This window comes from Mytilus californianus, unplaced genomic scaffold (assembly GCF_021869535.1).
Source record: "Mytilus californianus isolate M0D057914Y unplaced genomic scaffold, xbMytCali1.0.p SCAF_5, whole genome shotgun sequence".
In the NCBI taxonomy this organism is placed as follows: Eukaryota; Metazoa; Mollusca; class Bivalvia; order Mytilida; family Mytilidae; genus Mytilus; species Mytilus californianus.
In genome coordinates, this window is record NW_026262701.1 from 114,918,454 (window position 1) to 114,933,936 (window position 15,483).

The 15,483-nt window shown below is 30.4% G+C and overlaps 1 protein-coding gene across 2 annotated transcripts in view; it reads right to left on the bottom strand.

Moving 5' to 3' along the window:
- LOC127700714 (cell adhesion molecule-related/down-regulated by oncogenes-like) overlaps positions 1-15,483 on the bottom strand; it is a 115,823-nt gene that overhangs the window by 70,004 nt on the left and 30,336 nt on the right. For both annotated transcript variants that reach the window (XM_052204313.1, XM_052204312.1), the window contains exon 2: positions 4,457-4,488. The gene's annotated coding sequence lies outside the window, so the exon portion shown is untranslated. The remainder of the gene's footprint in view (positions 1-4,456; positions 4,489-15,483) is intronic.

The following is a 15,483-nucleotide window of genomic DNA, read 5'->3' on the forward strand; positions in this document are numbered from 1 at the left end:
ATGACCACAGCGTCTATCGTCTATAATCATTTTTTCTGATAAATTTGAAAAATTTTGGCAAAAAACGGTTTGGTATTTGTTAAGATTCTAAATTAAGACGAGTCAACCCACATTAATTGAAGGTATCAGTTGTTCCATTAATTTTTCTTTATAACGTTGGGCAGATTAACAAAAAGATTTTACATTTATTTCAGTAAGAAAATTATGTATTTGATTACAGTATGGACTTGTAAATTATGTTATATTGTAGTCTCCTAACATTGCCATATTTGGTCTGAAATTTTTTCTGTAATTAGGCAGCCTTTAAATATTTACGAAAAAGTAAAAAAAAATCTATAATAATGATACTAGCATTTAAGCAGTGGTACAAAAAAAGCATTTTTTCAAAACATCTTCTAAAATCCCAAGAACTATTCTATTATATTCCAACATCTTACTAAAATTCCAAGAACTGTTCTATCATTTTCAAATATCTCACTAAAATCCCAAGAACTGTTCTATCTATTATCGCACAAACTAATGTTGTTAGTTGATTAGCTTTGTGACCCTGTACATGACAGTTAGATGAAGTACCCGAGAGATATCCAGCATACCTCACTGACATTACAATAAATCAGTTACAAACTCAATTTCTTCAAATCTTTCATCAAATTCACCATAATTGTAAATTGTGATGGATACAGAATTTTGTTTCTTTGATGAAAATTATCAGTTTGAACTTGCAAATAACTTACTAACACACTAGCTCAATGATAAAAGTAGATTATAGTCATCTTTAGAACGCCATCAAAGAGTCTGACATGCTTAATTTTTATATTTTGAATGGAGACTGATGAGTTTTCTGGATAGAAATTTTTAAGAAGGGGAAGATTTTAGATTTTAACATGAGAAAAAGAAGAGGGACTTAAAAATTGAGAGATTTTTACAACCGTCTGAAGAATCACAGATATGTAATAAACGGAACAAAATCCCCTCCATGAAATGTTTGGAAATTTCACTTCATTCTGTTTACAGAAACCCAACCTGATAAGACTAGACACAAAAACCCAACCTGATAAGACTAGACACAAAAACCTAACCTGATAATAATAGACACAAAAACCAAACCTGATGACCAGACACAAAACCCAACCTGATAAGACTAGACATAAAACCCAACCTGATAAGACTAGACACAAAAACCCAACCTGATAATACTAGACACAAAAACCCAACCTGAAGACCAGACACAAAACCCAACCTGATAAGACTAGACACAAAACCCAACCTGATAAGACTAGACACAAACACCCAACCTGAAGACCAGACACAAACACCCAACCTGAAGACCAGACACAAAACCCAATCTGATAAGACTAGACACAAAACCCAACCTAATAAGACTAGACACAAAAACCCAACCTGATACAGACTAGACACAAAACACAACCTGATAAGACTAGACACAAAACACCCAACCTGAAGACCAGACACAAAACCCAACCTGATAAGACTAGACACAAAACCCAACCTGATACAGTCTAGACACAAACACCCAACCTGAAGACCAGACACAAAACCCAACCTGATAAGACTAGACACAAAACCCAACCTGATACAGACTAGACACAAACACCAACCCTGATAAAGACTAGACAAACACATTAATACTGTTTCTATTTACCTTAATATGAAAATATTGAATTTATATAAATAAATTGTGATGTTGGTTATAGTTACATCATAAAGAAAACCAACAACAAAATAAGACCAAAAAGGCATCCAGAGGTCAACAAACTAACTTTTTTAATACAATATGTCAAGCACTTGTGCACTTAGAGTCTTTAACAATTGTGAATAAACTACCAAATATTTCAGTGCTTTCCACAGCAAAGTTTTTAGATTTAAATAAACACACTAGGACTTAACCATAGTAAGACATATCTAAAAAAATTAACCTTTACAGCAGTGACCAATGACAATTTCCAAAAACATATTTGACCTTCACCTCAGTTCTAAATGTCAGCTTCTTTTTGTCCCAAATCCAGTTGTTGCCATATAAAAAAATCTGAGAGAATTTCTAACAGTTTCCATTATTTATAATGTATCTACACACAGTAGGGGATATACTAGGATTTCTAACCTTACATCATAAACAGGAATAATTTCACAGAACATTGAAAACACATCAATTTTCTGTCATTTGATATTTTTTTAAACTTATTAATGATTTTTCAACATTATCCTCCTAGATGTTAACTTTTATGAGAAAAAGACAAGGAAAAACCATCAGCTGTTTTCTTAAAGGAGTAACCGTGGACTGTACAGTTTTATTAAATAAAATATCTATATAGATATAGAGCGTAACTATTACCTTAATTGTTTATTGAGGGAGTCAAAATAAATCTACCAATCTAAATTTACCAATTCTGCCTTTTTTGTCTGCCAATTTTTACTTTGACAGAAGCAAATATTGCATGTTACAGGTATTGACAAGAGGATGGGTCTTAGGATTTATGTATTTCACGAGAAAGTTGCCATAGAATAGCCCATTAATCCATCTCCCATAATAAATAATAGAAATTTCCCAGAACACCTGATAGACTTACTGTAAAAGGAACAGAAACTAATACATATCTTTATAAATTGAAAAGAAGTTCATGACCTTTACCCAATGTCTGGGGGTTTGTAACAGAACTACTCCCTTTCCCATCACTTTATGGAGGCTTGCAAAAGGTTAAAAGTCTCAAAAAAGAATTTAAATGACAATACATTTATTAAATTTGATGTAAATAAGAAGTGATTAACCAGGTGTCAGAGAACATTAGTACTATTTCACCAGGTACTTCTCAGCATAAAACTATTAAGTAACAGTAGAAAACTATGAGGTATAGGTTTTATGCAATAAACTTCAATTGATAAAATTACCACCTGTCCCTCATAATTTATGTTTCCACGGTAACAAAAATACATTAAGAATTTATCTTTATAAATGTTGTTTCCTCTGAAAAAACTTCAACATCTTTTACTTTTTCAATCAATTTCCAACATCTTGAGAAAATATGACTAGCCATATGAAAATGGACCATTCTACTCTGATACGAAATTTCTGAATTAACACCATAAAGTAGGTGGAGTTTACTTCTGCTGTTAAGCATCATTATAGCAAAAGAATAGCAATATTTTATGATTTTTGAGGAAAATTTGTTTCCTTTTCCTTTTCTTATGGTTCCTAACAAAAGAAAGCTCGAACAAGCTTTTTTCAAATTTCTTTAAAAATAATATAAACAAATTCAATTAAGGCTTTTTGTTCCAGGCCTTTTGAAAATAGCTTTCATTATTATTAACTACCTTCCACTTCAGAAAACATTTTTATTATAAGCACCAGCGACACATTAATAAAAATATAGAGTATTTGCATGACAACTGACATACATATATGAAGTACATGATTTTAACATAATGTCTTTTCATCATGTTTTCTTGTCTTATTTGGAGTGTTAGTTCAAAATCAAAGAAGTTTTTATGTTTTCTCCAGGAAACTGTTGATGTCAAACCAGTACAAACACGACAGCCCAGGACTTAACTAATGTCCCAACTGAACAAACATCTCTGGTCACTTGTTAACATTTTTCTGAGACAATTTTCCCATAGTTTTATCACAAAAATGTCAGTAAATTTATGGTATACTGTACAGTGCTACTAAGCTTCAAGCTTTACGTAAATAGTAAAAATGTTTCACCTTAGACTCCATTTTCCTAAAGATATATAAACATGAGGTTTTCTTGTTTACATTAGTTTATTTTTATATATAGTGCTTCGTTCTACTATTAAAAACATTTCTCCATAGATGTTACGAAAGACTTTTGGTTTGTACTTTTTTTTAGATGTTCACTAAATGTCTGGAGGGCATGATTTTCACCAAAATAATTTCTTTATTATGGCATTAAGTATTGCAGTATGAATACAATACATGGTAAATAATGAACTTCAATTGTACATTGCAAAAATCTTGATGCACGGCTACTTGTGCTTCAGCCTCAAAAAATTCAATTCTATGTTTCAGGACATTATGTAGGCTTATTCTATAATTAAGGAAAAACATTTACTGAAATTTAATGATTAGAAATAAATTTAGTATAATTCCATTGAGACAGCAAGCCAACACTACAAGCAAACCAAAAATAGACACATGTGAATACCATCAGTTCAGTTCTATATTTCTTTTAACAAAATTTCAGTTTGAAATTAAGTTGTTTAAATGAGCATTCTTTTATTTTGAATTCAAATAAAAGGGGAAATGAGACAGCAACCTAACAACTTTAGAAAAGCAAAATAAAATTTTATCCCTGCAGAAACTGGTTACCTCATGGGGATATACTATTTTCACTGGATGGTAATATTTGTTTAATTACTAGTAAATGTGACAACTAATTTGTCTGTGATTAGAAAACTATAGAATTGTTTATTTACTTACTGAACTCTGAACTCTACACTATCAACTCAAAACTGAAAAAGAAAAAGAAAATACTTAACATTTTTCACCAATTATACTGCTGCAAGAACAACTAAATATATGTGGCTATTTCTAGATCAGAAACAACTAGTAATGTGTGGCTATTTCTAGATCAGAAACAACTAGTTATGTGTGGCTATTTCAGAACGCAAGACTGCTGCAATAACAACTAAATATGTGTGAGTATTTCTAGAAAGGAAGACTTTGATATGCTTTATACTGGATAAATAGAACACACAGATTACAGTGGAATTCTTTCTTCAAAAGATAGTGTGTCGGTTTACATGCTAGACAAGGATTTTTTGTTTACTTTTTTTTTTCTATTCCGGTAATATTCAATTGGCTTCGTGCTAAACAGGTAATAGTTTATAATGGGCTTTATTCTAAATATAAATCTTGGATGTTTCATACTACGAATCATTATTTAATGAGCTTTATACAAGACACTTTGAATTAGAAATTAAATTTTCAGTTTCTTGCTAAAGACAGGAAGCATTAATCATATGTCAGTTAGAATTTGGAGGTGACGATTGTTTATAATGCCCAATTCTGCTAAATTTAGCAGGACTTGCCCTTAATAACCTAACTGAAAGCATATTTTCTGCACAATAAACACAAACACTTGTATCAAAAGAAGTTCTGTTGTATTCCTGCTACATATGATAGCTTTGTATGGTTCAATGACAAGAGTTATGTCCCCTTAATACAAAGTACTTCAGACTTCCCCCATAAAGTGGTATTAATACAGTTCAAACTATCTATTATGTAATATTTCCAAATAAATAAATCACAACTATAAAAACATCAAAGAAAAATTTGTACTCCCTCCTCCTGGTTCTAAATTTATACATCAAGTTCACTCCAGCAGAAAAAGGATTTTCTTCTTCAATTGAGTTAGCAAATTTAAAGGTAATTTTGCACCCAAGTGACTCTCTCTGAGACAAATATGGACAAAATATATTTTAGAATTGATTTTTCCAAATGGTTCATTTACTACTGTATCTCAAGCTGGTGCAACAGGTCATGACAAACAGTTGGACGTTATTTTGAGGCCAATGAATACACAAGATTTAAAAATGTATATGTTGCTTTGTAAAATGATTGATGTATGCATGAAGTGTTGTACTGACAAAGTAACAGGTGAGAAAGTTAGGTAATGTTGACAATATCTTACAAACTTTTGTTCGGCGTGGACGTCTTTCACAATGATTTGGGACAATCATCTACGACAAGACGAATAACGTCAAGTGTATTCAGATACATTACCGTCATATAATTGCTTTCTAAACGGAAAATAAAGGCAAAATAAAGGCGAAAGATATTGACAAAATTTCTATTTGCTTCACAACAAGGTAAAAATATAAATGGCTAGTAAATCCTTTTGCCAACAAAATCAACACCTGGAATAAACAATTTTATTGATTCAATAGTTGGTATAAAGGATATGGAAGAAAATGAATCTCGGACCCAGAACTGTACTACGCCATCCAGTTTAATTCTCCATCCATCATTTTTAACAGCTTTTCTAAACCAATTTCAAATCACAAAATAGCTCATATAAATTATCAATGGTAGTTTTGTGAAAGAGGTATTTTATATGTCACCTTTTTGTGAATATTCTTTTTTTTTAACTATACATTTATATGGTCAATTTCTTCAAAATTGGTTTTTATGAAAGAAATTGATTGATGACTCTCAAATTTAAGGTGAGAAATTTAAACGCTAAATATCAAACAGAAGCAACTTAAATTTACAAACAAATTGTCTGTCTACCATGAAAACATTAAATAAAAATTAGTATGGTCATTTGAACCATAAAAGCAGATGGCCATATGTTTAACTATTTCAATGTTAATATTTCAAAAATACATTTAATAAATGAGAAAAGAATAAAGTGGGAAAAATAAAACCAAATAAATTAGTAAAATACAATTCTTTGATCTCAATACCGAGGAAATATCCACTCTACTACCCATAATAAAGCAATGATTTAATATTACCCTGTTTTAAATAATTAAAGCATATCTTGTATTACTTCTTTCGTTAAAAAAAACCAAACTTAGCAGAGTATATGTATAGAGTATTGACCCCTTAAATATAACACCTTTCTGAATATGCAATTTAAAGCAATCTAATAAAGACAATCTTAAAGATTTGTAAAGATTTCAATTCAAACTTAGACACCGTAGGTTATTTAGCATGACTAATTACTTTGAAAACACACCCGTCTTATTCAAACTGATACATTTTTTCGTTGAGACCCATTGTATGTGATTGGGATAGAATTTCAGTCATCATAAAAAACGTCACTTCAATTTTACTAAGCGTCTTCGGTTTTGAAAAAAATCTCTAAGCTAGCCCATTGAAATCCTCTATGCATATCGTGCTAAACTTTACTAAGTCGGGTGTCGATACGGCAATAAAAACACACTAAATGCTCATTTATGGACTGGAAATGTAATTGAGACACAGCATTATACAATGGTTTATAGATCTTCAAACTGATATAACATTGTTAACAATCTGGTATCAATACCAGACTGGTAACCATGACAAACAACTTCGGCCACAAAATACAACCACAAAGGAAATTTGACAAATTTACTGGTCAGCAGAAAATATATGTAAAAGATAAAGTAAAAATATTTGCAGTATTTTTTTTCTGTGACACTTCTCGATAGTAGTTTTTAACAAAAGGAATTTTTCACCAAAATTCATTGTAAAAATCATCAAAATACTTTTATTGAGTTACTCACTATATATGGTCATCATAATATACAGAAAGAGACAGAATAACCAGAATAGATATCTAACTGAAATGTTGCTACACACAGGGAATTTGTCCTTTATCTTTAACCACACTTGTCATATTACTGATGTTTCTAAAACAGTTTCAGAATGACAAATAATTGTTGGAGTCGTCTTCAGATAGTCTAATGATACAATAATTTAACAGTTTTAAATTACAAATAAATTTTGCAGTAATTTTTCTCCTCCAAGGTTGTATTACTATAAAATATATAATTGCAGTTTAAAGATTGCATATAATTATATTTTTGTCAATAGATAATTTAAAATTTTGTGTATTATTTCAATTTTGGGACACAATATTGTATGTAATAGAAATCTGATGAAATTTAGACAGTTTGAACTTTAAAGTCTATTAAGGTGATTTTCTGAATAATTTGAAGATTCTATCACTGGTATTTTAATGACCAATCAAAAGACCTTCATTTTTTTCCTTATTAAAGATCTAGGTAAAATTTAGAACAGCACTTTTAATAGTTTTTTTGAAACAAACCTCCCTCAAAAAGACCAAAAACCCAATAAATATAAGATGTGGTATAAATTGACAATGAGACAACTATCCAACAGAGACCAAATGATGCAGATGTTAGCAACTATACTATGTTTTAATTCAATAAAATGTAAAATAATAATGCCCCTTTTTCCATCATGGCCTGTGAATGTGAATTGAAGGGGTTATAACTTACTGGAGTTAACACAGGTCATAGATCAAGTTTAGAGTTAACACAGGTCAGAGATCAAATTTAGAGTTAACAAGGTTATAAATCAAGTTTAGAGTTAACGTGGCCATAGATCAAGTTTAGAGTTAACACAGGTCATAGATCAAGTTTAGAGTTAACACAGGTCAGAGATCAAGTTTAGAGGTAATACAGGTCATAGATCAAGTTAAGAGTTAACACAGGTCAGAGATCAAGTTTAGAGTTAACACAGGTCATAGATCAAGTTTAGAGTTAACACAGGTCATAGATCAAGTTTAGAGTTAACATGGTCAAAGATCAAGTTTAGAGTTAACACAGGTCATAGATCAAGGTTAGAGTTAATGCAGGTCATAGATCAAGTCTAGAGTTAACACAGGTCAGAGTTCAAGTTAAAAGTTAACATAGGTCAGAAATCAAGTTTAGAGTTAACACAGGTCAGAGATCAAGTTAAGAGTTAACACAGGTCAGAGATCAAGTTTAAAGTTCACACAGGTCAGAGGTTACATTTATGGTTTCTCTACCGGAACCCTTACTTTGGTTTGTTTAGGTCTAATCTATGTTTCTAAAGCTCTTGAATTTCTTGCCTGGACTTACAAACCTTGTATGACAGGACCTTTAATATAAAATAAATCTTACAGCTGGGCAACATTACATAGTACTATTCTGTCTGATGGATAAAACTATTCATATGGGGGTTAGAATAATGTTTTTCTTTCCACTCTGGTTATATTTTAACATACTTATAATTTTACAAGCTCGATATCTATCAATGTTTACATAAATTAAATGTTATATTAAATTTTCTAAGTACTCATTCACATAATGTTTATTATGTAAATGTTTACTAAAATCATAATGAAGTATATAATTTCAAGATAAAATATTATCAAGATCCCCACTTGTGTTTTAATCGTTTAATGATATCGATAAACATTTTAAATATATTTAAACACATAAGAAAATACCAATGATATTTGTAACCTTTCATAAGTACAAAAATATTTTGAATGGCGTTATTTGAACCAATGACCCCCTACTAATACAGAAACTAGGTCTTTTCATGTCTACATACTATGGACAAATTGGACATGGGATTTCTAACAGACTTGCTACATTCTCTTTAAACAACAGCCAAAAAGCTTTGTCCCATTTCTAAAGAAGAACATATTCATTTTTATATATTCTTCTATTCTTTGTCCTTTCGATGTTTGATATCGTATTGATAAAATACATCCTTTAACAAAGCAATAATTAAATTCAGTTTTTTAAACATCGATTTTTCAAATCATAAAATTTAATACAAATTTGATAAATACCCTGAAAAAAAATGTTCCTCTGTAGAGTATTTGAAAAGTAAAGATTGTGTGAAATTTGACAAATTTGTAATGGGTTGTTTGGTGCAGTGCTGTTTGTAGTATGCAATAGACTGGAATTAACATACACAAAACATGGAGTAATCATCCCTATAATACGGAAAAATCTATCAGTCAATGGCCAAAACATTCATTTTAAATGCTTGTTTGATTTTAGAATATTTTCACTATGTTTAACTTTCAGCTTTGGAATTTTAAAGGCAGATCAAGATAGTGTGTATCCGATTCTTTTCTTTAGCTAACAGCAGTCGTTTATACAACTATCCAAACTTACATTTTTTGTGACAGTATTTTAAGCATTTATGCCATTTAGATATGTAAAATAACAGCTTAAAAACAGCATATTTCAAAAGAAAATTGAAATTTTTCATTAAATTTTGTACCCATAACAGCCAGTACTTAGATTTGAATGACTACAAATACTAATCCTATAAAAGCCACTGCAATGAAAACAATATCCAACGTGTTACGTAACCGTCAATCAAATACCAGTTAAACACACATGTCAACAACATGGTATAACCTTGTTCATACATTCCCAGATACAACACGGACATGCAACATTTGTGCCATGCATATTTATATATCACAATATTCAAACAGAGCTTCGTCTGGGAACTACGGATCATTTCCAATTTCCGTCTAATTTTGATATGTTTCATCTTGATATGTAAAGGATTGGATCAGGTGCCAAAAAATCAACTTGATAAGTGCAGGAAAATAAATATTTATGATATTATCGAATAATGCAAAAAATGTGCTACAAATGCTTCTTGTTGTAAATTGCTTTATTTATTATAGATACGGTAAACTTGAATCTTCTGTTACCGACATTACTAAAGTTCCCAACAACATTCATTTGATGTTATGTTTTTACAAAGCCTCGTACATAGTCATTATATAACGATTGGTCTTTGTTGTGTTCTTGAGAAACTGTATCCTAGCGCTAATGTTCATTTTAGCAGCATGTTTCCATAGAAAACATGACTATTTAACTAAGTACTTGCTATTTTGTATTATTTTGGATCCTACTGATGTTAAGTTACATTCAGTTTTAACAAATTGACAGAAACACTGTCTGATTGAAAATGTCATGTGATTCAATTATTGCTAATTTCCTTATTTTCTTTCTGAACTGTAAACATATTTAGGTAATGATGGTAATGATTCACAAATGAAATTCAGATAAATTCCAAAATAAATGTGTCTAATGAAGCTAATTTACTGATTGTCTCAGTTCATGCAAATTTTGCACCATGATTTTTTCATTTCAAAATAGACAAGTTTCAAGCATTCAGACAGTGACGATACATGGTTTAAACCTGGTCGGACTCTAGATGCCAGATTTCTAAAATATGATATTGAACACTTTGTATAATGTTCTAACTTAAGAATGAGTAACGACATGAAAAACAATGGCAGATCATAGGTAGAGGCTAATCAGTAGTTTCCAATCCTCTTTCTAATTTTTTTTTTTTCAAAATAAGGTGAACATATGTGAACAGGAGAACAGACCTATATGACACCACAAATCCCCCTCCCTTACACAATCAACATCTTTAAAAAATTTCCAATTCTGTACTTGTATAATTAAGTTTTTATTTAATATTTTCAAAACTTCCCAATTCGTATACTCTTTTCTTTCTTGGTTAAAAAAAAATATTCAAAGATAAGCACAAGATGTTGAATTAATTACATATGACCTGCTTCTGATCCAACATCTGTGACCACTGCAAGATAAATGTATTATAAAAATTGTGTTACAATGTTTGTTATTCCCTTGTTATTCCATTTTCACTTTTAGAATATAATTTTCTTTCTGTTAGTCTACTGATTATGACTTCAATGTCTATAAACTTTATAAAAATCCAATTAAATTTTCATAGAAATCTTAGTTACTTCCTTTATAATCAACCAAGCATTAAATAACATTTGTGAAACAGACTATAGCTCAATTTTAATAAAAAACACATAAATGTCAGTAAATATCTTATAAAAGTGTAACACAACTCATAATCTGACAGAGAAGTAGAGCTATGAAAATAACATATGAAATCTTATATATCTGATCAACAAAGATTAAATAGTTACTCTCATACAGACAATCTATTATGTAATTGCTGCTAATGTGCAATTCTGATCATTTCTGTAATTCACATCGTGACATGCCATAGTCTTTTCTGATATTTCATTAATTTTTCCCCTGAGGAATTTGTGAAAAGTTAGGAGATTGGGAACAGGAGTGGACACTTAAAAAAAAACGATTCCAAGACTGGAATATACTGTTTTTTTTTTGTCAAAGCTTAATGTATTATATTAGTTTTACCATAGGAATTTATAATATATGCTGTACAACTTCTCTATACCAATCCATCAACAAATTTTTATAAATCGTATAAAGTATTTTTTTTTTTTTATTGTACATTTTTTTTAATATAAATAACTGTTTAAATTCCTTTCACAGGTTTCACTGATTACTGAACAGCAGCTGACAATGAGATACTAGAGCAAATGTTCCTTGGGCAAGAGTTCTTATATTGGGTAATGGAACCTATTGTCCAGTCTAGCTTTGGTCACAACCTTACAGAAAATAGTGCCTAAACATTAGACATACATGATTTGTTATTTGAAAAAGACTATAAGCTATAAATGACAAATTAAGAATGTTTTTGTGATCCATAAAAGTCAAGTTTATTTAGCATGATCTTAACACTTCGGCAATGCTTGCAGTATTTGTCAGTAATTGTTGATTACATGTGTGAAAACTTACACAATTATTATCACAAAGTGATCAAGTGCACGACCTTCAAGAACCCCAAGACACGAGGGTCTAAAGGTGTCACTTGCATCCAAGAAATAGCTGTTTGTCTTTTAACATTTTTAGACTTGACATTTGATCAAAGTATCTGCTGTAGAGAAAGAAAGTTAAGCTGTTAAAACAACAGGTTTTCAGTGAATATGAATGAAGAGATACAAAGTAAACATTAATGAAATAGTAACCATAACAGAAGATGGCCAAAACAAAAGACTGACCGATCATCGTAATGTCTTTATTCTGAGCAAAATAGTTCATGTTCATGATATGCAATCCCTGCTGGTAAAGCAAGCCCACAATAATCAAGATAAAACATGAAAGAGATGAATCTAATACCAGAACAAGACAATCTGAGGCTGCTTTAAGGAAGGGATTATGGAGCTAAAGATATGGTTAATGCAGACTTTTTACAAGCCCTATTCCTAACTCTACCTTGGTGCCCCCCACCCCCTTTTCAAAATCCTGGATCTGCTACTGATAATTTTTCCCTGGATTTTGGTAGCTCTTAAATGTTACAGTTCTGTTCTCCTCTAACTCTTAATTTTCAAGTCTTTATTTTTTTTACTTTAACAGAAATTATTTTTTATAGAACATGAACAAAATAACATATATATTTGTTAAAATTTCAGATAGAACATTTCTATCGTCTATGTAATGCTTAAATATCAGTATAATGCAAGGAAATTCAGCAATATCAATGTCTGATGTATAACTCCTTAAAAACTAATTACACGTGTGAAAAGTTTCACAATTTTTATGAAAGCGTTATCGAGTGCATCACCTTCTAGAAGAACATTATAGGCCTATAGGATATCTAAATATATATACACACTATGATTACAAATTGTTCAAATTATGATACAAGACATACTGATAATATTAGGTTATTGAGAACAGATATAATTAAACCTGAAGTAACGAGGATTTAATAGAATAAAAAGGAGGGTCTAGGATCAAAACTCTGATGAAAAGTAATAATTTCAATCAACATATTCTAAAAACAATGACTAAAAGAACATACATATCGACTTAATGTAAAAACTTTTCAATTTTATCAAGATATAAACATGTTGCAAAAATTCAAAATATATGAGAAATATAAATGTAAGAAGATGTGGTATGATTGCCAATGAGACAATTCTCCACCAGAGACCAGATGACGTAGAAGTTAGCAACCATAGGTCACTGTACAGCTTTACATGGACTAACTTTAAAAGCAGGAGTGCTGAAATTAAACTGAGGAACAACCTGAAAATCACTCTCGAGTACTCATACAGACCCCAAGTCTTCTACAGAATTATCTACAGTATATATATATAAGAGTTTAAGTAGCTCTTGAAACCTCATGAAATAATTATTTTGATAGCAAAGGATTTATTGAATTCCATCAACTAGTGTAGGAAACAAATAAAAGTGATACAAATAAACCAAAACAAAGCTTACTGCAAAAGAATAACACAGAATTAAGTTCTTCTTTGATGTAACCTTACTTCTTACCTGTCAGGAACTTAAGATAGATTATCTTGGACTGTTTTAATACCATTCTCCCTTCATCCATATGTAAGGTTTATCAATGAAGAAATATTGAGAACCAAGGTTAGACAACTCATTGTTTGCAATAACAATCTTTATCACAAAGTATACCTCATAGTTTTCGTACTTTTTTGGTTTATAGGTCAACTTTTGGTTACTGAAGTATTTTGCCCTGCATGAGAAAGACTTTGAAGACAGTAAATCCAAGAGTTCACACTGTCGTGTTTTCAAAGGACCAACTGCCTATTGAAGATGTAATATGTATGAGTCAAAATGGAACATTCATAAGGCTCAAAGAAAATAGGTAAAATAACAAATTCAAAATGGTAAAAGTAAAAATTAGGAAATCTATATACATAATAAATATTTGATGCATAAATTAATGAATGAACAAAATCAACTTACTACTATTCATATCACACTTAGTAATCCAAAATAACCAAGTAAAAAAGTCTTGCCACTTTCATCCAAATTAGTAAGGACATCTAACATGACAATAAATCAAAGCTTTCAGTTTCAATAACAAAAGTTCAATGTCAAACAATTTCAATCTGTCAGTCTTCCATTGTCAACCAAGACCTCTACTACAAAACAAAATCACTATGACAACTTAAATGACATTTTAGAAATTAGATTTCATTGCAGCGGTCAGCATGTTGAATGTGGGTGGCCATTTTTTGTAAGAATGTGCATCTGACATGACAGAAAAGCAACAATGATGGTATTTATCTTCCTATTGTTGTCCTATGCTGTTTTTGTGAAATGTGAACAAAATCATAGTAAATTTAACTCTATCACTTTCTGCCTTTATCTGTATTGAAATACAACTTGGGCTGTAAAAGACTCAAAATCAATCATAAGATGGAAAAACAGTCTAGCTAATCTTTTAAGACTGAACAACTTTACTAGCCAACTTCTAATAGCAGCTTCCTTTTCCAAGAAAAATGGTAGACTATTGGGATGAAAATTATAATAAATAAACAAAAAGGAGTTAAAAAAATTATCCAAGAATGTAGAATGCACTATGAATTTAACAATGGACAATGCAGTTAGGATAAAAAAAGAAACCAAGATGAGACATTTTTTATCCCTGTGATGACAAAGCTAACAATAAAATCATGTCATTTTTTTTCAAATGACACCAATACTTGTACACAGATATACTATTATCATATTCTAAGATCAGAAGGTTACAACTATGTTTTAAACAATATCTTCTATGATGTACCGTGTTAAGTGTCCAACTAACAATGGACATTTCATCCATGATTTCATTTCTGGCGACACCAGTTATAGTGTTGTATAAACTTACTTTCTACTGTTTCAATTTATCTAATTGTCATATAAAAATGTATTCAATAAATATGAACAAATGATAACAAAAATAGATTCAATTGTAAGTTGACCAAGAAAAAACTGCAAATCATTATTTTGTCTATTAATAAATCTGCATATTTTGTATTATATAAAAATATCTCAACATCAGCCAATCAAACCAGAGAAAATTGACTTCCATTTAACTAAATAGCCAATCAAAACAAATAAAAGTTTGATCCCTGATAATGGTTTTCTACAGTAATCATAACCTTTATTGTGTCACTTTATTAGGATTTTATGAGCTTGTATTATTTTATTACTTCACCTTACACAGATTTAGTCTGATGGTTTAACAGTGAGTTTTATTGTCATACTACCCTATTAACAATTAGTAGATAAAACTCCTCATAAAACAAGGTTGGTAATTTTATACTACCTCATCAC